This window comes from Bactrocera neohumeralis, chromosome 3, assembly GCF_024586455.1.
Source record: "Bactrocera neohumeralis isolate Rockhampton chromosome 3, APGP_CSIRO_Bneo_wtdbg2-racon-allhic-juicebox.fasta_v2, whole genome shotgun sequence".
NCBI lineage: Eukaryota > Metazoa > Arthropoda > Insecta > Diptera > Tephritidae > Bactrocera > Bactrocera neohumeralis.
Window position 1 is genome coordinate 8,755,924 of NC_065920.1, and position 27,833 is coordinate 8,783,756.

At 35.7% G+C, this 27,833-nt stretch overlaps 1 protein-coding gene and 1 long non-coding RNA gene across 2 annotated transcripts in view; one reads left to right on the forward strand and one right to left on the reverse strand.

Annotated features, from left to right (window-relative positions):
• Window positions 1-27,833, forward strand: part of LOC126753341 (uncharacterized) — a 288,292-nt gene that overhangs the window by 252,797 nt on the left and 7,662 nt on the right. Inside the window, exon 4 of the long non-coding RNA XR_007666118.1 lies at window positions 23,840-25,296. This is a non-coding gene — a long non-coding RNA (uncharacterized LOC126753341). The remainder of the gene's footprint in view (window positions 1-23,839; window positions 25,297-27,833) is intronic.
• The window catches only part of LOC126753324 (roundabout homolog 2), a 174,920-nt gene that overhangs the window by 96,842 nt on the left and 50,245 nt on the right, over window positions 1-27,833 (reverse strand). The gene's annotated exons all lie outside the window — the stretch shown is intronic.

A 27,833-nucleotide genomic window follows, 5' to 3' on the forward strand; every position in this document is an offset into this window, starting at 1 on the left:
CTTAATTATAATTAAAATGAAATTGAAATAAAACAAAAATTAAGATTAAAATTGGGATAAAATTAATGTTAAAATTAAGATTAAATTTAAAAATAAAATTAAAATTAAAGTCAAAATTAAAATTAAAAATTAAAATTAAAATTAGGATTAAATTTGAAAGTAAAATTAAAACTAAAACTAAAATTAAAATTATTAAAATTAAAAATTTAAATTAAATTAAAATAAAAATTAAGATTAAAATTGGGATTAAATTTGAAAGTAAAATTAATACTAAAATTAAGATTGAATTTTAAATAAAAATTAAAAATAAAATTAAAACTAAAACTAAATTTAAAATTAAAATAAAATTTAATTGAAGTTGTTGTAATATTAAAAACAAACTGATATCAAAATAAAAATTAAGTAAAAACAAAATTTCAAATGTAATTTTAAATATTATTTCATTTTAATTTTAATTTTAGTTATCTTAATTTTAAATTTTTATTTTAATTGGAATTTAAATTTTTAAAATTAAAATTAAAAAATAATGTAAGAATTAATATCAAAATTAAAATCAAATTAAGGTACAATAAAACTTAAAATTCAAATGGCAATTCAAATAGAAATTTTAATTTAAAATAATTTAAAAATTTTCAAATAAAATTAAATTTAAAATTAAAGTAAAATTAACATTAAAATTAAAAGAGAAATTAAAATTAAAATTATATTGAAATTTAAGTAAAATTATAAATAAAATTAAAAATTAAAATTAAAATAATTAATAATAATTAAAATTTAGGTAAAATTAAAATTAAAAACTAAATTAAATTTAAAATTAAATATATTTGTAATTAAGTAATAATTAAAATAAACTGATTTAAAATTACAATTAAATTTAAGACTAAAATTAAATTCTTAGTGAAATTTGAAATTAAAATTAAAATTAACATTAAAAGTAAAATAAGTTGACATTGAAATTACAAATAAATTTAGTAAAAAATTAAGTTCAATCCAAAATTTAACCAAAATTAAAATCATAATAATAACTGCAATTAAATTTAAAGAGAAATTGTAAATTAAATTTAAATTAGAATTAATAATAATTAAATTGCAAATTATATTCCAATTAAAACTTAAACAATTTCTGGAGAAAAATAAATTTCAGTACAAAATTTAAAGCAATCTACGCAATTAGAGCAAATATTTGCCTTACACAAGCAAAACTCTGGCCAAAAACTCATTTTCACAACACACTGCTGCTCCTACATTCCTGACTCTCTCGAGACAAATTGCAAGTTAAGCGCAAAATTTATTGTTGCTAAATTTTCCTGAGCGACCACACACATACACACACAAAAACAATTATGTCACTAAAACACTGACACATTGGTTGTAGCCAGCGGTGGCAATAGTAGTAGATAAGTGGAGAAAATAGAAGACAAACTTTTCCAGAAACTCAGTGACTATATTTGCATGCATATCCACCCACTATATATAGTATATACTTGTAGATTAGTGCACATGTATGAGTGAAAGTGTATGCAGAGTATTTATGGAGCAAACCTGTCGCAATTATTCTACACTTTGTCCGGCTGGAAATGAAATTCCGCTTTAGTGTGCAGAGATATGGTACAGACAGATATATGAACGGACATACATGTACACATACAAAATCAACTCTGGGGTTTTGCGCACAAGCAACAGCGCTGTGGCAGTAGTTTTGTGCAGCAAAAGGTTGATTTGCACAGATAGTTCTCGGAAGACTAAGATAATTTTGGCAGAAAGCGCAAGAAAATAACGGTAATAATATATTTGGTGCTTATATAAAGGCGTGAAGATAAATTTTGTATAGAAGCGGGAAATATAAATGTTTTATTTTTGAATGATTCTCTCTTTGTTTTGGAGGCAAAGCGACCAGGTTTCATGTAAAATATAAAATATATTTAAATAGATATAGTCAAAGATTCCTAAAAAGCTGTCATTTACTTAAGTAAGATCAACATACATATTTTTAAAATTAATAAGGATGGCAACCCTTTAATGAAATATAAAAATTTGAGCTCTGGAAAACATTTAGAGCTTTCTAAATGTTGCAATTATAAAAATATATGATCAATAAAAATTTCCAAATTAAAATTACATGGCAACCCTGTTTTAATAGTTGCTTGCCAGCTTCATAAATTTCAAAAATATACTAATGACAGTTTGGGTTTGAAAAATCTTTTATATATTTATAATATAATATAGATGTTTTGTCCCATCCAATAGTTCGACAAGGCCTCGTGTTCGGAGAAAACTCTTCTTAAGATCTCTCTTCTCTAGCGCCACCTATACCAGTATGTGTGCTCAAATATCGCAAAGTTCCGCTGTGAAGTTACCATTTTCGCCCATCCTATATTTAATAACGGTATAAGAGCATCAAACATATTTTTGTTTATTTTTCTAGGCCGCTTGTTACTGTTTCGCTTGTCTTCGGCAACATTCTCGTCTTTTTTGATAACAATCAAGATAAAAGTTGCCCATTTATTTGTACATATATATCTTTTATGTAGTGTAAACAGACAAGAGGCAGCAAAAAGCAGTCATAACGGCAACTGACTTGCATGGTTTGAGCGCCCATTGAGAGTTGGCTTGAAAAAAAGTTGGAAAAGTTACTATAAATTATTCGTGCAGCAACAACGAAGGATTCATTGAATATTTTGTGTGGTTGTTGTTGTTGTAGTGGAAGAATTCTGCCGAGTTGACAGTCCTTGGTCGGATAAAACTCCGGGTTATGTAAACTCGACTTTGTGGTCAGTCACGTCGCTGCCAGGACTTTGTGCTAGTACTAACCCGTCTATATATTCGAGAGAAGGTTACAGATCTATCAGACTAATTTGACAAGTGACTTTAATGATTTCAAGGCTAATTTGCCTCAAAAAAAAACTTTTCAAAAAGACTCTGTTCAGACTGAAAAGGCAGATTATAAAGTAAGGAAAATAATAATCTAAACAACAAACCACTTTTATAAAGATTATCTGGAATAAACTCTGAAACTTGTATTTATATAACATAATATAAGATATTAGTATAAGAATAAACAATATACTTGTATACCGAAAATTTCATGAAACATCAGTAAAAGCCGAAAATGGACAAGTTCAACACCCTCAGTTGGAGATAAATAATGCAAACTAGCACATTAGACTTCAACAAAACGTACATATTTCCAAGCTTGTATAATACGATATTTGCTTTAGGCCTTAAATCCACATCTTTCATGTTCAAAAGCGACACATATAAACACACCAGCAGAGCGTACTTAAAGTCATTTTATTTACTCAGTGCCTCTTGTCACGGCTGTGGCACGTTTTCGTCATATTTTCAAGTGAAAATTTTCAATTATACTTAATTGCGTAATATTTTAGGGCTCAATGGCAACATTGGCGTTGCGACAAGCGGCGCGGCAGACACTTGATTTCGCCAACGTATGCATTACCAGCGGGTGGTTTGCTTTCGCTGTCGCCCGAACTGTCGCTTTTCCGCTGTCACTTGTTGTGTACCCGCGCTCACGCCGCCATTGTCTCTCAGCACACTTTTAGCCACGGAAATTTTGTTTCAAAAGCCTTGCTTATGCTGCTATCGCCTGCCGCTGGTGGGCGTAAACGCGCCATTCAAGTTGCCCACCCACTCGGCTATTTATTTACCTAGCTATCTAGCTGGAGTCATTTGCCGCCAGCATATTTGACATAATTAGAGGCAAAGTGTGGGCTACAACAACAAGCCAGCACAAGGGTGCATGCATTTGTTTTGTTGTTGGGCACGTTGTTGATGTTGATGGAGATGCTGATGATGATGACGCCGACAGCGTTAATTTCGCCATACGCAGGGCATAAGAAAATGATTATACTTTGTAGCTATCCGGTAGAAGCTAGAGAGCTAACTTTTTTTTGAAGTGTGGGTTGAAAATATGTTTTCACTTTACTTAATTATAAACTGACAGATGTCAATCTTAACTTGCGTGCTCATCGCCTTCTGCTTTGCATACAAATTCCTGTTTGTTTAGGCATTTTCAATTTCTGACGACGAAATTTTCGAGTAGGTCATAAAATTTTATGTGTTTTCGTAGGTCATTGTGAAGATGGGGTTCTTATACATATATGGGGGAGTTTTTAGATTATGAGCGACCTTTATTTGAAAGAATGCGAGGTAATATAAAAATTGGATTAGAAGCAAGTACGAAGGTAATGAGAACTGTGAGGCACAAATATAGGCCTATAGCAACGGATATCTTCTAGAGCAGTAAAGGCGTCTCTTCTTATGGAAAAATAACTTAAAATGATGTTGTTCCGTATTAAAGAAATTAAAATAGTCTACGCTTACATTTTTTTTGAGAAAGTAGGTGGTAGAAACAGACTTGAAGAAACAGTACATTTTGACGCCTGTAAAGGTATCTGTAAAAAGCAAAGTCTTATGCCACAAAAATTTTATAAAATTCTTAAAGGGATTCACAGTTTTCTCATTTGGATTTAGTCATGAACATCTGGATGCTTGATTGGACATATACATGAACACCATATATCCAATCATAAAAGATTTCCACAAGCTGTAGGAAAAGCGTTCACCTTGAAACATTTTTTGGAATCAAAAGTAATGCAAATAAGCTCCTGCACGTTTTTTATTAAATAAGATTAATATTTCGTAAGAGAGACTTAAACAACAGTCCAATCTTTTGTTTTCTCGAAATAAAGTAAAGCTTAAACTTTAACTCGAACCATATTGACTTTCTGTAGACTAAACCGAATATATGTAAGTGAGGGTGTGCTTTCAAATTTAGAAAAATCAAGAAGGCAATGTATATTGATAGTAAAAGCCTTTATCTATCGTGCAAAAATCTTATCTTCATATGTATGTATGTTAGAGGAGAGATATTTAAAAAAGCTTCGAAATCCCTAGTGAGCTTCAAACATTTATGGAAATTATACATAATAACAAATAACTAAATATTTATCTTTCGCAAAGACTTTTCATTTTGTGGTGAGTTTTCAAAAATTCACCACACCTAGAAAATAAAAAAAAAAATACCTCAAAAGATCCAAAAAGTTCAAAGTTAAGTGAGTTTCTCTTATTAGTGTGACAACGGAAAGTTTCTTTTTTCAACGATTTTATATTTTGTGGTGGATTTCAAAAATTTCATCACTTCTTTAAAATAAAGAAAAACTTAATTTTAAAAATGTAGAGAAGCTGAAACGAACAAAAGTTCAAATTTTATGACTTGGTGGTGAGTTTTGAAAAATTCACCACACTTGCAAAATAATAGAAACTTGATTTAAAACAAAAAAAAGCTACTAGGCAAGTGAGTTTACCGTGAGAGTGCGATCCCCAGAACGCTTCTTCTTCACAACGATCTCTTATTTTGTGGTGAGATTTTAAAAATTTCACAACACATTTAGAAACAAAATTATTTCAGAAAGTTAAAGGGCTGAAAAGGGCACATGAAATAATTTCATAATTTATGGAACTACATTCATACATAGGTACTCAGAGGCAAGGTATGTATTTGTAAAGTTCTGGAATCTTCTCATGGGTTTCAAACAATAAGTTTATATTAACTACGACACTGGGATTAAATATTATTTCTCTTTCGTTCTTTCACATCTGCAAAATAAAACAAGAAAAAACGTTAACTTCGGTTGCACCGAAGCTAAATACCCTTCACAGGTGCATTTCTGTTAGTAACTATGTGTTGAATTTGCATGGAAGCTATGCTATAGTAATCCGTTCTAAACAAGTTTTTTAGAGATTACATTGTTGCCTTAGAAAACAACATACACCAAATTTCGTGAATATATCTTGTCAAATGTGAAAGTTTTCCATACAAGTATTTGATTCCGATCGTTCAGTTTGTATGGCAGCTATATGTTATAGTGGTCCGATATCGGCCGTTCCGACAAATGAGCAGCTTCTTGAGGAGAAAATGACGTTTGCGAAATTTCAAAACGATATCTTAAAAACTGAGAGACTAGTTCGTATATATACAGACAGACGGACAGACGGACAGACAGACAGACGGACATGGCTAAATCGACTCAGCTCGACATACTGATCATTTATATATATACTTTATAGGGTCTCCGACGATTCCTTCTGGGTGTTACAAACTTCGTGACAAACTTAATATACCCTATTCAGGGTATAAAAATATTTACTTCCAAAAAATCGATTCGAATCGATTTTAACTTTTTGGTGAGATTTACAAATATTCACCACACCTTCTAAAAAAACTTTAAAAATAAAAAATTAGAAACCGTTAAAGAGTAATTAAAATCATTTGTTGATGAGGTCTAAACGAAGAGAATTTTATGTTGAAATGGAAATACCAAAATTTGTACTTAGCACATATGATCATAAATGCATTTATCATGATTATTCGCCATACCATATTAGTAACCCACAAGACCTACCTACGAACTTTTCACAATTATTGCCCGTTTTAAAGGTCCGCCAACAGACCGATTTTACCGTCCTTAAACTTAAAAGCTTGTCATAAAAACCTCTCAGATATGAAAGGAGAGAAACTGAGAGGAAAGATTGCAACGAGACAGTTAAAAAGCTTAATTGACCATCTTTTTCTCTGAGCCTATCCAACCTGTTCCGCTTCTAAATTTCCCATATACATATATTGCTTGCCCGTGTGCCACAAGCGACGACACCTTGTTATCCCCATTAGAGTACAAGCGCTTAGGAGACTTCACACCACAAATTCATAAGCAGTAATAGGAGCCTGTTTGCGTAAATATTTAATATGCGGCAACAGGCATATAAATATTGCAGTCCAATGAAAATGACCTGCTGTGTAGAACTAATGAGGACATGTTGGATTAAGATGTGCACATATTTACATATCTGAAAGTTGTCAGGCTTGAGTATATGGCAGAGAGGCCAGCATAAATCAGCTGTTGGCGGCATTTCTATAATTTTAGGCAGTGATTTGTAGAGATGATGAAACGCACAACAGATATTAGTATATGCGGCTAAAATTGGGCATACTACTGTATATGTTTATATGTGTGTGTGCTTACATGCTTGTAAATTTTCATAACAACTTAAATGTCAGTATATATTTATGGCAAGTGTATTTTGCACGAACGAATAGAACAAGCACAACATTATATAATTGTAAAACACATAACATTAAATAACATAATACTACATAGCATAATATTACATAACATAATATTACATAACATAATACTACATAACATAACTCCTTCACACTTAACATATGACCGATATTAATGGCTTAGTGCTGCTCATTTGCGTGAATGCACTAAATCTATCCACAACAGCAACTGATTTGTTTTTATAAAATATTGTCAACGCAATAAATTTCACTCAATTACAATGAGGCACACGCATAGAGGCGCATAGTGCATGTGTATGCATGTATGTATTTATAATTATTTAGAATGTCGAGCGTTTTAAAGCGAACAACATGCAACAAGGCCTATAAACTTTGACATTTGCAACATAAATAACATAACCAACAACGCAGTCGAACCATATGTGGTGGCAGTGGCATAAATAAATGCGTGCAACATACTACATACATAAGTGGTGTTATTAGCGCTCGGCAATAGACATAGATATTTATAACTTTGTTAGTGTGCAATAAAATATGCTGGTTTATGCGTGTGGCAAGCAACGCACTGCCGCTCTGCATGCTTAATAACAATATTAACTTTGTCATAATTCAACGAAGAGATGATGACATGAGTGTGGCAACATAAAGTGTGGCAAGTAAGTGTCGCACGCGCAGAGTGCAATAAAAACAACAAGCAATACATTAATAACGGCATATGTGCCACAAATAGTTGCAGTTCTTCTGCAAAAGCACCTACTCTACGAAACATAGGTGCCGCTTTAGGCAAGCAACTACAGTAAAATATACAGTTAGCTCACTACTTTACTGCTATTTACATAAGCGTATGCATTTGTAACAATGTGGCATGCAGCAAATGTAGCATGCATGCTGGCAGCGTGTTTTCGCAAGCAATAATGTGGCAGTTGCATGCAAGTTGTTGCCCGGCTGGCTGACAGCGGCAGCAAAAAGCACTACCACTGTGCCATGTAACGGGAAGTAGCTAATGTTGCAAGGCGCCGCTCATACATATGTATGTCTGTGTGTGCAGCCAGGAATTTATGTATGCATGCAAAATGTTGAGAGCGTTGATTTAATTCGGTTGAAGCAAACCCGTTTAGCTTGCCATATGCCGAAGGTGAGCCTGCTCTAAGTAGTTTCATGAGTAGGTAAGCTAGTGAGTGGACCGAGCATTTCTCATGCATTTACATACGCTCATATGCAATTACATACTCTCATATGCAAATACATACGCTCATTTGTAAGTTGGGCACGGTGTGTATGCTTTAGTTTGGCAGTTTGCAGGAAGTTTCTGTGAAAACCGGAACAGCTGTTGTTTTGCGGTTCTGATTTGACGTTCATTTCGACTATGAAATATAATAGCTTTCGGTTGTTTATATACTTATATAAACATATATTAAGCATATATGACCACCCACCAAGCATATTTCGAGAATTTAAAAAAAAGGTTGCCTACATTTAGGCAGATTTTGTCCGAAACGCATACCTTTTGCTTTTATATTGAATGTTAAGTATTTAATACCAAATAATTAAGCAACACTTAATGACATAACCGGGATGGGATCACATGTGTCGATTTGTCGCCCGAGGATTATAGACCCCTCAGTCTCTCCTCTTTATTATTGAAAACGTTACAGAAACTTATTGACCCGCACTTAAAGGGTATAATTCCAAGAAATAGAGTGTCAAGCATGGAAACTGCATTGCATACTCTTATCTTCTGGCTAAAGAGAACCACGTGCAGCAAAAATTTGTAGTAGAGACCTTCCGTGGCGGCATTCAACAACGTATTGTCGGTCATTAAAGCTTTGAATAGATTTGGAGCGGAATCGAACCTGAGTTCTCTCTCCATTTCATTGGATCATGTTTATTAATGATCTTCTGGAAAAGCTTAAGGGCAACGCTGGCGGGATAGATTTAAAGACCTAGACGGTAAAGAAGAACACTCGGTCTGGAACTCTCTAAACCTCCAGTTTTATACTTTATGACTGCTACATCATCTTCTAAGCTGAAGTGGCTGCCATAAGCATAGCAAGATATCTAGAGCTCAGCCTTCTTCAGAGTGGTACCAATGCCCTCTGACAATAGGGCAGCGATATTGGCTTTGCACTCGTCCACTGTGCACTCAAGTTTAGTGAAATGATGTCTTGAATCCTTATCTCTAGCATCGAGTTAAATACTACATGATTAGGCTGGTTTGAGTGCCTGGTCAAAGCGATATTGCAAGAAACAATAAGACTGATGAACTTGCTAGCACATGCACTTCAGTCTTAATAACTGCGGAATGGGAACGGATTGGAACTCCGTTGGCTTCTTGTGGCTCACTACTGGATTAGAAAGCTTCAGATCTGCTCAGAAAGTGTTGTTTAACTACTTCCAGCAGTGTTGAACATATAACCAGATATCTGTTGCATCAGCAAATAGAAATAAATAGTAAAATTTTCTGATACCACTAGGTCTTTACCTGCAACTGTTCAAGTATGACCAGCTGGGCTTGTCTTTTAGTTGGCTTAACATTTACTTTCGTTTAAAAAATCGTATTATGTGGCAACTCTGTAGAACAGTGATAGTGTACAAAATGGAAAGCTTAGCCACTTGATGAGATATCTTCAAGAAATTTGGCATAGATTATTGCCGAAATTAATTTTTTTCTGTTTGTTTTTAATTTTTAGCATCAACCAGTTGTTTATAGGTTTGCCACTCTTTCATAATTTTATATATTTCTTTGGTAAATTTTTATTTTTAAGCAAAATCATAGTAAACATGAACAAGAAATTGATAATAAATTAAAACATCGTATGGCAACCCTGCACTTTTGTATCTTCCAAAGTTAAGTAATCAATTTTTAAAGAATATTGCGAAGTAAATGAATAATATCTTCTTGCGTGAGTAAGGTTTTATGGGTAATAAGTATTTGACTTTATATATAAGTATAAAAACACCACATATATGTATATATAGCTCCACTATTGCAATAGTTGCTCGCTTGCTGGCTCAACTACAACCTCACCATCAATTTTCACTCTGCACTCTGGCATTACAACAACTCAGTCATTCGCTTGTCAGCCAGTCAAGCGTGCTTGCCACATAGAAATTCGACTATGAGTGTTGTACCCACACGTATCTGACACTGCATACATATGTTATATATAATATATGCAAGGTGTATGAGAGTATTGATGTGAGTGTGTGCGCTTGAGTTTATATGCTTCCCGAAATTCCTTTTGCTGTAATTTATTACATTCGCCATATTTGCATATTTGCATGATGTAATTAATTTTCCTACACGTATTTATTTAAGGTAACAAATAGACTAACTAACACACAGAAGGAACATGCTTGTACCTATAAGTGGGTATTTATTAATAAGGAAGTGCATATTTACTTATTTTCTTCTGGTTTCTCACTCGAAATGCAATAGAAAGCTACCTGGCCTCCTTATTATTATTCTTACTTATCTTTATCTTATTTATTAATATTCTCAATTATTTTTGTTATACAAATTTTTCATCGTTATGCTCTTCTCTGCTTCTTAGCTCTTCAGTGAAGTCTATTTTTTTGCATTTCACACAAAAATTCATTTTATTATTTTTGCTTTTTCAATATCTATATATTCCACTTTATTTTTTGTTTTACCACAATCTACCGTTTTCCTGACATATTTTTTAATTTTTCGCGGTGTTTGTGAAGTTCGAAAAATTTCGTTGCATGTCAAATGAAATCAATTAGTGGCAACTATTATTTACTCATACACAATTAAGCACACTTACACACATGCCTGAGTAAATTTATATATTTATGTGTATTCAATTTTTATTATTGTGGCATAGTTGCACACAACAAAACACACAAACTCATATAAGTATAAAATTGGTTTGCAATTAAGCGACTCATTTGTTGCGGATATTAAATAAAAATAAACCAGTGTAAATAAATAACTGTTTATGGGAATTTAATATATATATTTTTTAATTTGTTATGAAATGCACATTTGCAAATTAAATAATAATTGACGCTATTAATATTAATAGTAATAATAATAGACACTTGAGCGTGGTGAGTAATGTTGGCGCACGAAAGTATGCTATATTTTTTGTTAGAGCAAAATCAAAAGTCGGCGGATTGCAATGGAAGGAAAGAATGATGTTTATTTGTATATGATTATCAGATATCGATTTTGAATTTTCGTATTGTTTCAGCGAAATTATTAATTGAATTCTAAGGAAAAGTAGGCGAAGAAGAGGGATGCCATGGATATCTAGTCTATAGATTCCTTCGAAATTTTTTGGATTTTTGGAAAAATATGCTATGAGCATAGACAGAGATCGGCTCTCACTAAATATTACTCTCATTAGTTATATAAAAAATAATATCAAGAATGCCTTTAAAGGTTTGAAAGTAGGATGAGATGAAAATGTGGTGGAGTTAATGAGCTTGGGTAATTCAGCAAACCTGAAGACCCTTATGCATTGATTATTTTTTTAAATTTCTTCTAGAGTCTATAATCTAAACGACATAATATAAGCAAAAAATTAGAACTGATAAGCTAAGCCCTTTGGAAGAGTTTAACAACTGCCTCCTGATGATGAAGATATGAAATCTCGAATAACTGATGACTTAAGTCGAAAACACACAAGAAAGTAAAAGCAAAAAATTACAAAAAATTCTACACATTTTTTAATATTCATTTTGAAATCAAGTTATGAAGGAAATACTGCTCTCAATTTAGCAAAGTTGTTGCGATATAAACTCAAAGTATCCACACAACGCCTGCAGGAACTACTACTAAACAGCAAAAACATAACTGTCCACAAAAATGTGCAATAAATATATATGCGTTTAAGTTTCTGGTACCTAAAATTGCTTTAAACAGCAACAACAACAATAAATTTGCATCGATCGCAGACCTTGCACCACATTATACCAAATAAATCGCGAAGTGCCGACAAATACACACGTTACTCGCCATGGAACTACTTGAACAACTGCGCCACTGACTTAGTAAACAATTTTATGGCATAACAAGCAACAAAAACAAATGCAAAACTTATTGCAATGTTTTGTATTATTATTGTGTGCTTTTTTTGTAATTTTCAACTGCTGCAAATGCGCGTAGTTAGATATTTAATGGCACATATGGGACGACACGGGTGAAAGAACTTTAAATGTCTTTGTGAACACATACACACAAAGTACATGCATATTTCTATGCGATGGCACACATAAACGTAAGTACATATCATCATTTGTGCAAATTTGAATAAATAGTGTTGAGAAAGTAGGTCGCGCCAACGACAACGACAACGGTGGCGGTGCCAATGCAATTGAAAGCAGGAAGAAAGTTAAAGGATGGCGTGTATGTATAGCTGAATGTGTATTAGCATGTAAGTACATATCTGTAATGAGTATGTATGTGTATTACATATATATTCATATATATATTAACGTCTGTTTAGGTTAGCGTATGAACTGTATGTACTATATGGAAGTAGAAATGTTTTAGAGAGTTGCAGTTGTTCGAAGAGGTATCGGCTTTAAAGTCTGGGTGGAGAGGAGAATGAGTGGCAAATTTTTAAAGCAGAGAAGCGGGGAAAGGGGAAGAAAATGTGCAATAATAATAGAAACAAAGCTAATTACGAATGCAGTGAAGCTATAATATAAAAAATTGCTTGACAAATATAAAAAATGCCTTAAAAGAACTTGATTTTGAATGGCGAGTTTGTATGGCAGCTATAGGCTATAGTCGCTCGATCTGAGAAATTTTTTCAACGATTTGACTATACCATTAAGTAATTGTCCATGCCAAATTTCTTCAAGATAACTCGTCAAATGAAAAAGTTTTCTTTATATGCACTTGATTCCGGTCGTTCAGTTTATATGGAAGCTATAGGATATAGTCACTCGATCTCAACAGTTTCTTCGGAAATTTCTTCGTTGTCTTAGGTAATAACCCACGCCAAATTTCGTGGGAATAATTCGTCAAATGAAAAAGTTTTCCATACATTTACTTGATTTTGATAGTTCAGTTTGTATGGCAGCTATAGGCTACAGTTATCTGATCTGAAAAATTTCTTCGCAGATCAGACCACTGCTTTAAACAATAGTCCATCCTAAATTTCTTGAAGATATCTCGTCAAATGAAGAAGTTTTCCATACAAAAATTTTATTCCGATTGTTCAGTTTGTAAGGCACCTATATGTTAGAGTGGTGCGATATTAGTAGTTCTGACAAGGGAGAATCTTCTTGAGGAGGAAAGCTCGTAAGCAAAATTTCAGAATGATGTCTCGAAAGCTGAGGATCTAGTTCGAGTATATATAGACAGAAGACAGTCGGACATATGTAGGAGTTGGAAAAAACTAAAAAAAAAAAAAATAGAAAGAACGAACAATAAAAATTGAGGCATATAAAGTCTATAGCTGCCATTGTATATGTAAGTATATATTTATACCTATATGTATGTATGTATATGTAGTACGTAAACCCTCTCAGTCGGCTAAGTGAAAGTACAACCAGCGGCACCTTAGCGTCTGCCAACGGCACTCAGCATGTGCCAAAGGCTAGACATACACAAACACATATGAAAATTCACACAAATGAACACACACCAATACGCGCACTAATACACACACACTCAGCAAAGCGGAAGCTATGGGTAATAGTTGCATCGGGCGAGCCGCATGTAAGTGAAATGTTGCAACACATGTTGACACTAATCGGTCCAAAAGCCACAAAGTGTTAAGGCACCGCATGAGTATGCGCACGCACACAAAAACACACCTTATGCATGCGCCTCAACGTATGCTTATAAGGTAAGTGTAGCAAGCAACCAGCACAAATGCTTTGGTTCACACACTGTCAATGTTGCAAAGCGCCTTGCCACATATGCCGCAGCCACCACATGTCACACACACACACTCGCGCACGCTCGCAAACGGACTTTTAAGTGCTCGCCCGGCGCTTTTGTGCTGCGCACAGAAAAGGCGAAGCAAGCATGCTCTAAAAAATTTGTGGCAAAAAATGTTGCAAAATAATAGCAACAACAACAACAGAACGTTAAAAGCAACACGAGCAACAATAATAACACAAAAAAGCGGCGAGTGCCTCAAAAATCCAACGGTGTTGCAGGGCAAAGCAAGTAGGTGCTGGAGCTCGCACCTCGCTCGGGTGTTAAAAAGCAAAAATTCTAACAAAAAATGCAACAAAAAAGCTTAGGTGGCTGCACACACACTTGCATATGCACATAAGTATGTATATAGTGTGGGACCCACGTAAACAACATTTTTGTTGCTCCCTTTTGGCTCTTCTCAGCCACCGTGGCTTCTTGTTTTTCTTGTTGTTGTTGTTGCCGGCATTGCACACCTGCATTTTCCGAATGACAAAGTTTTGTTGAAAAATTTATTGAGCTAGAAAATTCGATGTGAAAAGTTTGTCCTCGAAACGCCAGCAGCAGTAAGCAGTCAAAGCGGCTGTGGCAGCCAGCGTTGCGAATGATTGCGAACATATGCACATGTGTGTATGTGTCTATATATGTATGCATGTAGGTATGAGTGTTGGCATGGAGCGGAAGGTGTTGGTGCTTCCTATTGCCAAAGTTGGTGCTGCTCGCTCAGCTCTTCTGTTTGAATTTAAATGTATCTACCATATATACATATGTGGCATGTTGGTTCTAATGCTTGGTGTACTTGCAACATTGTAGTTTTTTCAGGTTTTTTGCTTTTTATTGTTCTTATTTTCCTTTTTCTTATATACATATGGGCACGTACATATGTAAGCGCTTTGATTCAAATTTATTTCTATTGACAGTGCATTATAATTTCTTTTTGACTTAGTTTTATTCGTTCAGTTAGATCCGAAAACTTTTTTAATGCTGTAGATAGGCGTTTAAACCGAAATTTTTTAAAATATTTCTTATTTCAGATGTACTTTTGTACAGAAAGTTATCTATCTAACAAATATGTAGGTTGTCTTTATATTTCGGTATTGGAAAGCAAAAACAAGTATTGCTTCTTAAGGAGTTACATGGGTTTCTTAAGTTAAAAACAGTATTTTTTCAAAAAAAAATTTCTTTTATAAAAAGTGAGATATATTTATTAAAGATTTTTATTATTACAAACATACACTATTAAAAAATAATTTCTGAAATTTTTAGAAAAAAAATTTTTAACTCGGCCATTGCGACGCCATTTTCGTTGACCCCTCGGAAAAAAGATGCGCTCGCATGGCAGGATAACTCCTTAAAGGATCATCTAAAGTGAAAAAGTACGTGTTTTAGGTAAAACCTTAACTTAGAACTTGGGCGAAGGAAAACAAAAACCGAAAACTGGACTTTTCGCAGGCATTTGTTGTAATGGAAAAAAAATTTCGTACAAGTCTTTAAGAATTGTATCTCAAAGACCTGTGTAAAATTTTACGATTAATTAGTTCTCGAGAAATCATGCCTACCGACTTCAAAAACACAATTTCGAGAAAAACGGGTTTGAAGGCGACACCCTTAGCCTAGCTAGCCTCGAGCGCACGGCTATATCTCCGTAACTCTTATTCAGATCAATTTAAAAATTTAGGACCATATTCTAGAAGTGTTGTGAAGATTAATAAAACATTTAAAAAACGATTTTTTGAAACCCGTAAACCCATGTATCCCTTTAACGCATTAATATTCTCATAGGGGTATTTCGAAGTACCGTTAATTAATCAAATAATATTGAATGTATATTAGCCCCAATAATGCCTATAGTTGTCTTAATCAAAGGTCAAATGACGCTCTTTCGATAGCAGTTTATACATAGCATCGATCGTTTCCCGAACTACAACTGATTTTTAAGAAACTAAACGAAGTTCGTCTTGGAGTGATCTACGACCTCGGTTGAATGTTAATCCACATCAAAATTTGTAAAAAATAATCGCATGAAAGTATTCGCGATTTAATTCCATTTTTCGACCGAGACGAATATTTTTAGTTACTGTAAACAACCCAAATACAGCTCGTATGCCAAGCATTCTGAGTATGTATACACTCAAAAATGTCAAACTTTAGTATAAAAGTGTCAGTTAACAGATTGGAACACTAGGGTTACCATTTTAAGAAATATGAAAGGCGATCTATGTAATATTTGTATATCAAAACTAACGAGATTATTTCTTCCATTAGCGTCACTTAAAGCCATTCGACTAAGTATTTCATTTAGAAAAAAGTTAGGAAATAATCCTTTTAATATTTCTAGCCAAGAAGAAGAAAACATATTTTGAAGTTTTATTATTTTATGAGAAGTTTTTTGAATAATAGTTCAATGGTTAAAATATTTTAAGATAATTGTAGTATACACCCTGACAGAACAGCTGCTGTAAACACACCGGTTGACAGATCGCGCTAATTTTTGGCATCATAATTGAGGACAGATTAAGGAAAAAAAATTTACCTGCCTTCCAAATAAGTGCCAGATTTAATTGAAGAATTTCCGATACTTTCTGGACAGGGTATAAATTTTATATTTCAGACAAAAAGATCTGCCCTTAACTCAGTTCATACAGGATTTCAGCTCTTTCACATAAATTTTGAGGTTATCAGAAACAAGTGTCAAGATAAAAGTAATAGATCTATTCATTAACTAAAAATTCACCGCATACATTTTTTCTTTAGGAAAAAAGTTTTGCCGGAAATCGTGTCAAACCATGCTCATAGATTAAAAATTCAATCATGCCCCTCCCTTTCCTCTTCTCAAACTCAGATCGCTCGTAAATTACTGATTAATATTTAAGATAAAAGAAAAAGTTTAGTAAGACTGCAATTAAGCTATTATAACTTATCATCCTCAGCTTATATATTTGTATTTAAATGAGCTGAATATTTTGGACTATATTTACTTCCGCAGCCGATTTTTGAACATGACGTCTTTTTATTACTTATTTGCTGTAAGAGCACCCTGTATTATTTATATATATGTACATTCAGACACTGCCGCTCTGGGTCACATTTAAAGAAGTGCAGTAAAGTTCATGAGAACGCAATATTTTCGTTTTTGCAAAATAAATAAATCCACAAAGAGTTATTTCGGCAGCAAACAGATCAAGCATAGCGCCAAGCTTATATACTCGCATATACGCCGCTATGTATATAAGAAAAAGATAGAGAGGAATGTACATATGTGCATGTGTCGACTACAAGCAGCAAAGAAATGCAAGCAGCCAGGCATGGCAACCACCACCGACGCCAATCGACGTCAACCGAGGCCAATGCCGGCGAACACAATTCTGCACACCTTTATATGACGCTTTTTGCACCAACTGCTTCACCTGCAGCCCACGTCTGGTTCACATGGCACTTTTACCACTGTATGTCTAGTTATGCGGCTGCATTTCAATGTTTATTTTCATTTACTCGTCGCTATGTCGGCTTTTTCTGTTTTTTCTGCTTTCATTGCCGGCTTTTAGGTGCTTAAGCGCTGTGTGTCTATAACATATATCGTGCTGTATGTGTGTTCGTCATACACACATAATGCTGATTTGGAGTACATCAATTTACAATAAAATATACCAAAAAATTCTAGGCGCATTGCTGCGACATTGCATGTGGTTGTTGTTGCAAGAAGTCAGTGAACGAGTTGCATGGAGGCTTCGTCAATTGAAAACTTGTGCATTTGCATTTTTTGCCAAACTTTTTCGCTCAGGTTCATTCTATTTTTATTTCGCCTGATATTTGGTTTTCTTTTTTTGTTTTTTGAGGAATTGTAACATTGGATAAACTTGTGAAAGTTGCATTTCGCCTAGGGAGACGTGCCACCGAGCGCGGCTTTCGCTTTTTTCTCCAACATCGAACATTCACCTCGCTGAGAAACTACCTCGAAGTACTCGCATTGCACTCCGACTGCGCGTCTCTCTGTGTGTGCGCTCCTATATGTATGGCTGCCGGGGGCTGGGGGGTGCGGTACAGCGAACTGTTTGCGTAAGGAATTGAATTTTGATATATTAATTTAAAACTTTGGCTGACTTCCAGCTGCGCGCTAGAGCACTTCGCTATCGTCGTGCGCCGAGTGCCGTGTGCCACCTGCTGATGTGTGCCGTTGCATAGTTTTGGGCGTTTTTAGTGCTAGCGCATGCAAATGGGTTGGTTTGTCATGGCGTTGGCCGTTGGCAGCAAAAGTTTTGCCGCTTGTTTGCAAGAAATTACTTAGCAAGGTGTTATTTTTGGCCATTGCAAGTGAATTACTTTTGCTTTTTCTTTACTCTTTTACTCCCTTTGGGAAAAAGTATTGCAAACTTTAAATGCACTTTGAATGAGATTGTCGAAAGTAATATAAATTTGTTGCAGATTTTTTGTTGAGAAACAAAATGTGGAATTCACTTATTTTTGCACTGATGCGCTGACGGCAAGTTGTGGAATAATTTTGTGCAGCAAAATGTTAATTGGTTCTTTCTGGAATTAAGTGCGAAATGTGTGATGGAGGCAAAGTGAATATTATATGGCATACAGGGTGTGCCATTTTTTGTTGATATGGAAACCTTGAGCCAGTTTGAAAAAAACACGTATTTGATGTTGGAAACATTTTGTATAAATATTTTTATAAAGTTTTAAGTTTAAGTTTAAGTTTTATAAGTATAAGTATAAGTATAAGTATAAGTATAAGTATAAGTATAAGTATAAGTATAAGTATAAGTATAAGTATAAGTATAAGTATAAGTATAAGTATAAGTATAAGTATAAGTATAAGTATAAGTATAAGTATAAGTATAAGTATAAGTCAGCTAAAGAAGAAGATATAAGCATGGATCACCCTAATAAATGTAATATTTTTCACAAAAGATAATTGAAAATTTGCACACATCATATCGATTTATTTTCTCTATATGTCGCAGGTCAACCGAAAGTATAATTAAATAAATCTAAAAATAATTATGACTTGTAAACATTTAATTAACATATACGAAATGTAAACAATTGGTAACACAAACACATACGCACACGCACATACAAACACTTGTTTACCAGCGATTATGTATGAAGTAATGCCTTACATAACATTTAGGTTTTTACGCCAAGGATTCGTGCGAAAACACAAGCAATAATCAATTTCATTCACACGCACGCACACACATATGCACAAGCGTATGTATATGTATGTAGCATAGGGCTCTATAGGCATATGTGAGTAGTTGTGTGGTGTTTATAATATATGTTTACACTAATTCATATTTATTAGCTAAAATTCCCACATCAGACATTAAAGCACAAAAGCGAAACATGTGTAAACAGCAAAAACAAAATTGCTACTGTACAACTAACGGTTATCGCGCTAAGACACACATGTGTTATTTATATTTGCATGTGTGTGTGTGTATTAGCTTTAGCTGGAATTTCTATGAGTGCGCGTTAACGACCAAAACATTAATAAGATAGCACACCCACACGTTGAGGGTACACAAACAACAAACACAACAAATACGCTATGCAAGCAAATTGATTTGAAAGGAAATGAGAAGAAAAAACAATAGTAAAAGTTTACTACGGTTTCATTGAAGCTATAATACCCTACACAAATAAACAGGTCTTTCATACAATAACATTCTAGTAAATCGGTTTACTTGGCAGCTTTATGCTATAGTAATCCGATCTGAGCGAATTTATTGCAGAATAAAAAGTCGCCTATGTCAATTATTGATGCTAAATTTAATGAGAAAAACTTATCAAATAGAATAATATAAAAGAAAAAGAAATTCCCACATAACGACTTGATTTTGATCGGTCAGTTTGTATGGTAGCTATATGCTATAGTTATCCGATCTGAACTATTTCTTTGTATATTGTGTTTTTGCTTTGGTCAATAACCTATGCTGACTTTCTTGAAGATACTTCTTCAAATAAAATATTTTTCCATACAAACTATTGATTTCGAGTGTTCAGTTTGTATGACAGCTATAAGCTTTAGTTAACCGATCCGAACAATTTCTTCGGAGATTACATGTTTTCTTTGGAGAATAGTCCACGCCAAATTTCTTGAAGATATCTCTTCAATTAAAAAGTTTTCTATACAAGAAATTGATTTCAATTGTTCAGTTTGTATGACAGCTATATGCTATAGTGAGCCGATCTGATCAATTTCTTCAGAGATTATATATTTTCCCTGGAAAATGATCCATACGAAATTTCCTGAAGATATCTTGTAAAATGAAAAAGGTTTTCATACAAGAACTTGATTTCAATCATTCAGTTTGTATGACAGCTATAAGCTATAGTGATCCGATATTAACATTTCACATAAATAACTAGCCTCTTTGTGAGAAAAAGACGTGTGTAAAGTTTCATATCAATATTTCAAAAACTGAGGGACTACTTCGCGTAAATACAGATAGTCGGATATGGCTGAATCAACTCAGCTTAACACACAGATAAATTACATAGCAACTTATATATATACTATATAGAATCTTCAGCGTTTCCTGATGAGTTTTTAAAAATTTCGTGTCAAACTTATTATACCCGTTTAGGGTATAACTATGGAATGCCATAATGCTTTAGGAAAGCTCCTATATTTGTATGCATACATGGATATGCGTATGTATGTGTGTTTATTCTTGCATGTGTATGTATGTTATTTCAATCAACCGTCGCTACAGAAAATCACCAATTCACCCTTTTTGTGCTCACATTCGCAGCTTATGTTAACCTTCGTGTGTGTGTGTGTGTGAAGTTACAAATTTGTAAATTTGTGAGCATGTGTGTGTGTGTGTCGTGCTGTTTTGCTGTCGACTAACCCGACACTATAATTACCGTACCTCGTTAGCGCTACCAGCAGCAGCAATGACAGGCTAACAGCAAATACAACAACAAAAAATAATTTTAAAAGCAACAACAACAAGCGCGGTATGCGCAAGCGGTTATCAGCTAACAGCCATAGAACATTCCTGCTTTGGACTAGAAACTCTTTTCACTCGCTTTGCGAATACTTAAATATTTTTGGTTTACACAAGCACACATACATACACATATGCTTGTTACAGGAATAGCGGTGTGTGTGTGTGTGTGATGTGTCACTTGGAGAACTTCAACCCTAATTTGCTTTTAATAACTTAATACGCTATTGCCGCCAACAAAGGACATCAGTGTCGGCCGGGCGCTCATTCAAACCTCAAAAGTGCCACACACACACATACACACTTTTATGCAACCCTTTTGGCCCCTCAGCAGGCGTTATGTGGCTCAGCAAACCAGCTGAAAAGCAGAAAAGCGGAAAAGCATTGATTCAATCAAAAGCAAAGGCAAAGCCAAGCAGTTTATGAATGCAGCAATGCTCGTATGAAACAACAACAAAAACAAATTGTACATATTGTGCGAGCGAATGAATGACGGACTGACTGTCTGGCTGACTGACTGATTGCTCGAGTGGGTGACTGATTACGAATCAATGTTGAGACAGTTCTATTTCATGCAAAACTTTCGCATGCACACATATACATATATGTATACAAACAGACATAGTTACATGAACACATGCAGTGACATGCGACACAAAGCTAAATACATACATATGTGAATAAATGGTGCTTGCGCCCGAAGGTATGCTTTGGAAATGCAACTCACATTGCTGGGGAAATTTTAGTCAACTGTAGGCATATTTATGTATGTATGAGAGTGTGTGTGTACAAATGTATGTGTGGGGCAACCAAATGTAGCGTAAGCCACGCAGGCTGATTATTCCTTGAAAAACGAAGCAAAAAAGGGTTGAGGTATAAGCATAAAACGAGCCGTTGGGTGGTTCTTGGTTTGGCTGCCGGTTATGTCCCCAGTCCGTGTCACCAAACAACCGATAAGGTATCTATGAGTAATTGGTGTGCAGGTACTGCTTCTTAGGTGGTCGTATATGTGAGCAAACGTGTTGGATGGCTTTTATTTCTGTGCAATGTGCCTTGTTAAGGGGTGAGCAGGCTGCTGACGAGTCTCTCATTGAACACGTCCGCCCACACAAGCAACAGATTACACATTTTTGTTGCTTTTGTTGTTGAAAATTTCGTGCGTATTCACGTAATTACTCAACTGAATGGTTGAATTATTTCCACCTACTCAAAAACACCATTCAATTGCGCACATCAATGCAATGGGTAGTGAAAACAATTGTGAGGAAAATTTAAGCAGTGGACCGCATTTACTTTTTTTTTGTAAAGCGTTTCTTATATCTGTGGCAACCAATTGTTTGGTAATAAGAAGATTACAATGAATTTTCAAAATTTTGAGGGTTCAGGAGACCTCACTTTCGTTGTAACGGGAGTACTACCACCAAGCCACATCAACACTGCAGGTACCACAGTCCGAGAGAACTCGTAGGCATGAAACCGATGATGGTGAGTATTAACATGAAAAAAGAAGCAGAACTCTTCGCTCTCTTGATCAAGTGACCGACGGTTCCAACTCCGGCAAAAAGAGAGCAGCCTGGTAAAACCCAAGCAAGTAGGTGTTGAATGCAAAAGCTTAATACAAGGCGGTGGTCAAGATATATAACCGACTTGAAAGAAAGTTCAACCTGAAGAGAGACGCGGTGAAACGGTTGGTTTGGGTCGTAGAGTAGATCAAAAACGGCCGGGCACACTTTACTACTCGTAACTGGTGCAATCCCTTGGGTCCGGTATTTACAAATGGCAATGAGGAACACATCGCTGAAAAGAGGCAATGTTCGAAGGACAGCGAACCGAAGGCGACTTTGAAACGAGGAAGTATAGGGACATAGAGAGAAGCTAGACGTAAAGCACGAGGACGACAAATTTCCAGCCAATGATTTGAAATGATATTTTAGACAGTTTAGTGCCGGACATAGTTCACAAGGGCGGTGGAAAATACTGGTGATGAAGCTAAATGGAAGCCGAACAAAGTGCACACTTGCCGCCATATGATTGAGCAGGATACCATGACGGGTCATAATCCTAAAGCGTAATGATGACACGTGGCTGAAATGTATGAGGGAAGTTGTCAGAATGCTTCAAAATCTATGAAAAGTTGCGAAACTGGAGCTGGTGGACCGCAGCAATATTGCGTCAGTGCCTTAAACTAAGTTAATCGCACCACACGGGATTTGGTGGACATGGAAAATACGCTGCCGCAACTATAGCGACGGAATCGGTAAATGTCGACTAGCGACTGGACGGTTATAGGCAAGATCAATAAGGAGACAAATGATATTCTGTACGCGAGATTCTAGAATATGACTTGGAGTGTTGGCATCGTGTTCCTTCTCCACAAGAAGCGCCACCTTCGTCGGTGTAAAATTGAGGTCATTGTGAGGTTTGCCAATACAAAGCAAGCTTTTGGGGACATTAAACCTTTAAATAGCCCTAACGAATTGAGCCTAAATGCTCCGCAGACAATAAACAAAAGATCGATGAATATAGAAAATTTAACTCTTCTTCATAGCTTAAAATTATTTCGACAAAATTACAAAGCCTAAAAATAGTGAACTACTTCTACTTAAGTTTTAATTTTAAAACATCGATATTTTTTTCATATTTCGATAGTTCATACCTTTAGAAATAACATACTAATATTTCAATTCGATATCTCAAATTCTCAATTTATTTTAGTTACAGCTTTCTAAAAGGTAGGCGCTCAGTTCAATTAACTGATTCTGTTTATATTTAAACACGTTTTTCTCGGTTTAAAATTATTCGAATTTGCTACAGTGATAACTCGAAGAGAAATGATCCAATCTTCTAGTTTAACGGGATTTTTTTTATTTTCAGGTTTCTTCCATGGAGGAGCTGGAATCAATGCAGCAGTGGAAACGACAGGAAACGAACTGTTTCGACGGGGTCGGACCATAGGGAGAGGGGTGTCAGATATGTGGGTTTAGCGGGGCATGCGAAAGGTGGTTAGAGTCATGCAAGGACTCTTTGCATGCTGGAAATATAATTGATATGTCGACGTCGATTCTGGATATGTAAGAGTTTAAAAATCACATCATAGCAAGTATCCAGAACGAAGCTATGCAAGAGTCACTGTCAATTCTCGCGGCAACTAGAGTTCGTCGTCTGCAATGGGTAGTGGTTTGACTCCAAGTATGCTACTTACAGAGAGGCAGTCAGTGAAAGTGTTTATGGCTCCACTGTTAATGGCGAACAACTCCGACGGCAGCTGGTTGTACATTAGCGGAATTGCACAGATTTTAACGGGTCAAGATCTGTTTTTTCACAGAACTAACACCGTTTTAGATTAAATTTGTCACCACTAGAATAACTTATGTTGGCATTGAGTCCAACCCGAAATCGGAGAAAACTTTCGGAAGTGGTCCACGAGTTACTTGGCTCCATGCTGTCAACGCATTACTGTGACGTTAGTCTCTACGGCGGTGGAATCTGCACCAAGTCCGCGTAGTGCGCCGCAATCCACTCGAGTGGCCAACAAAGGTCTCCTACGGTCCATTGGAGCTCAAACCGGCAGCATGACTCTCATTCTGATCAGTTCTTCCCAACTTTCATCCCGCTCCGATTCTCGTGCCAGAACCACTCAGGAACTGCTGATTCCTCGCACAATCTGCTCTGTGTCAGAACGTCATACGTCGGAACGTGAGTGGAATGGAATATGTCGTACGTTGCCCCATGCTACAGAAGTCTGCCCCCGCAACACCCTACAGTGGCGTCAACAACCAAAACACGGTGCGACAACAGCGCTTGCGTGTTCTACAGCTGCAACAACCAACACCACCGATTGGAAGTTGCACCACAACAACGCCCGGCTCCCATCATATTTCTTGTGAACAGCTACCTAAACAAGGCTGGCATCTTAACGCTTCCGCAGCCGCCCTACAGCCCAGATGGGCCCCCAGGACTTTTTTGTTTCCTTGCCTGAAAAGACCGATGAAAGGTGATATGACGGAGGGGATCCAAGCAGCATACACCACGGCTCTCAAGGCTATTCCGGAGAATGCCTTCCGTGATGCCTTTAATGCTTGGAAATCCCGCTGGCAGCGTTAGTTTCAAAGTCTTTAAAGAATTGTGACGATTGGTTCAATAAATTTGTTTTAATCGACAATCCCTGTATGAGTCAATTGAAAATATTTCGATAGAAGCTTTTGGATTGAAAAGCACTAGTACCAGACTTGTTCTTCTATACTTAAATATTTGGTATGAGAATCGAACATATTGTGCTTCGAAGAAGACACAAATAAAGGCAACCGTTTCTATACCCGGTTTTACTCAATGTAAGCTTTTAACTCAAATAACTGCTTTGGCGACTAAGCTTGAAAGCAGAAATTAACAGCATAAAAGAATATATTGATTTAAAAAACGCTTAACGGATTTAAAAAACAATATATTTATGGAGCCGATAAATAGTATAATACCATTTTTACTATCTTTCATATTCAACGAATTTATCTAATACTCCAATAATTTTTAATCAAAATGGCATTAAAAAATTATAAAAAATTGCAATTCAACATTTTTCAATTCACATTTTGTGCTCATTTTTTCAAATTAAAGGTACAAAGTAGTATTTTAATTCAGCACTAATGCCTCAATCATATTTCCATATTACAATGATGCCACTTAAATAACTGAATCACCGACAAAACTATTAAAATGCAAGTTTAAACACAAATTTAATGCCACAATCGCGCTTAATCGGCAGCATTGAGCGCACACACTGCGCGCCAGCGACATGTACACACTTAATAACCGGTAAAATGCCATTATGCTATCATTCACACACACACACATATACAGTTACACACACACGCATATGGACTTACAAAGTTTTACATTTACGAGCGACCGTCGCCGAAAACTCCATTAATAGGTACATAATCTGGCAATTGTAATCCGCTTACCTGCAACGATAAAGAGAAAGAACATGAGTATGAGCGGGAGAGGAAAGCGATGTGCGAGTAAAGGTAAAAAGAAGGGAAATTATTCACTTTGTTCAATTTCGAACAACGCAACTGGAAATTAATATTTAAAATTGTCGCTAGGCGAACATTGCTGCTGCATGCTGTTATATTGTATATGTATGTATATGTGTGCGTCTGAGTGTGTGGTTGTGTGTGGGTGGAATTTCATTTTCTACAGATCCGCAAAGCTCTCTGTCAAATTGACATGAAATAGGAACAAAGAAAGCCAGCAACATTTCTAGCCATACAAGCCGCCAACAAAGCCAACCAACCACCCACTCCGCCGAACCAACGCACCAGCGCTCCAACGGTTGTTAGTCGTCGTCAAAGGCAGCGTCGAAGTGACGAGCTAATCGTCGCTATGTTCGACAGTCAATGTGACGTCGTTGCGCAGCGGCAACGGTGCCACCATCTTCACCTGTCGCGTAAGAGCACCGAAAATTGGAATCGTCAGCAATGAAATGCAATTTTATGGAAGTAGATATGTGTGTGGAAATGTATATAAATGTGTGTGTAGTGGCAGTAGTGGTACAGCAAGTTAACGGCGCTGAGTTGGCGTGTGGAGCGAGGCAGCTGATAGCTTAATAGAGTTGTAAATATAGTTGTAAAAGTGGGTGTCGATCGAAGTGAAGGTGTGTAGGTGCTATATATACAGCTACACTTATGCACATGTGTGTGTGTGTGTGCGTGCCAAAAAGGATCAACGTGGCGGCAATTCCATTTATTACGTTTGCTGTCACATTGTCTCACTCACTGACAGAGTTCCTATCACTACTACACTGCAGCTGACTGTACACAGTGTGCGTGGAGCACTCACACACACACAAACACAGGCTTGAAAGGCGCTAGTATACACTCGCAAACTCACTGTCACCTACACATCACTTCCAGTTAGGACAGTTCGAATTGTAGTCAAACAATCAGTTTGCCAGTTCACGCAAAAACGTGTTGCTCACACACACACGCACACAAAAGTGCTTATATGTTTACACATACATGCATAGATTACTGGCGTAATGTCTGTGGATGGTTTGAAAAATTCAATAAATGTTACGTTCACACAACGCTCAGCCAATTCATTCAGTCAGTCAGCCAGCCAGTCGAATTAACAACAACACTAACAACAAGAAATCAAACATGCTCTACTCGCCTACTTGCCTCCGCTGTGTGGCAACAATTCAAAAATTTTCAATTTTGTGAATTTGCAAAATTCACGAATATTTCATTTACACTTGAATCGCAAATGCCGGACATTGGTGCAACATGGCTGGTGGCAAGCGGCGTGCGGCGTGCGGCAAGTGGCAAGTGATTGTGAAATTGCAAAACTGGATTTGATAGTCGAACGTAATAAACTATACAACGAGCAGTGGCCGCTGTAAGTCGGTTGCTAGCATTTATGTGTATGTGTGTGTGTGTCGCTTTGCGTTGATTGCATTGTAGTGCCTCGGCAGCCGAATCACATTGACTAGTCGCAGTGAATCATCAAATCAACATCATTGTTGTGTGAAAAATTGAAAAATGGCGGAAGACATGTTTGCTGTTGTTGGCCGCTGCAGCTTAGCATGTAACGTTAGCTCTGCCGATTGGCATGTGGTAGTATAATTTTTTTTTTTCAGTTAGTGTGTGTGTGAGACAAAAGGTGGGAGTCTTTTAAAAAGACTGATAAGTGATCGATGGTGAGTATTTAAAGTATTTGGAAAATTTTTTAGAACTTTTTAAAAATTTATTGTGTTGATAAAGAACATTCAATAAAAATCGATTAAAATTAATCGAGCATAATTTCGATAACTCTGTAACATTTTATCGATTCCTTTTATTTATGTAATTATGTATAAAATTATTAAATACTC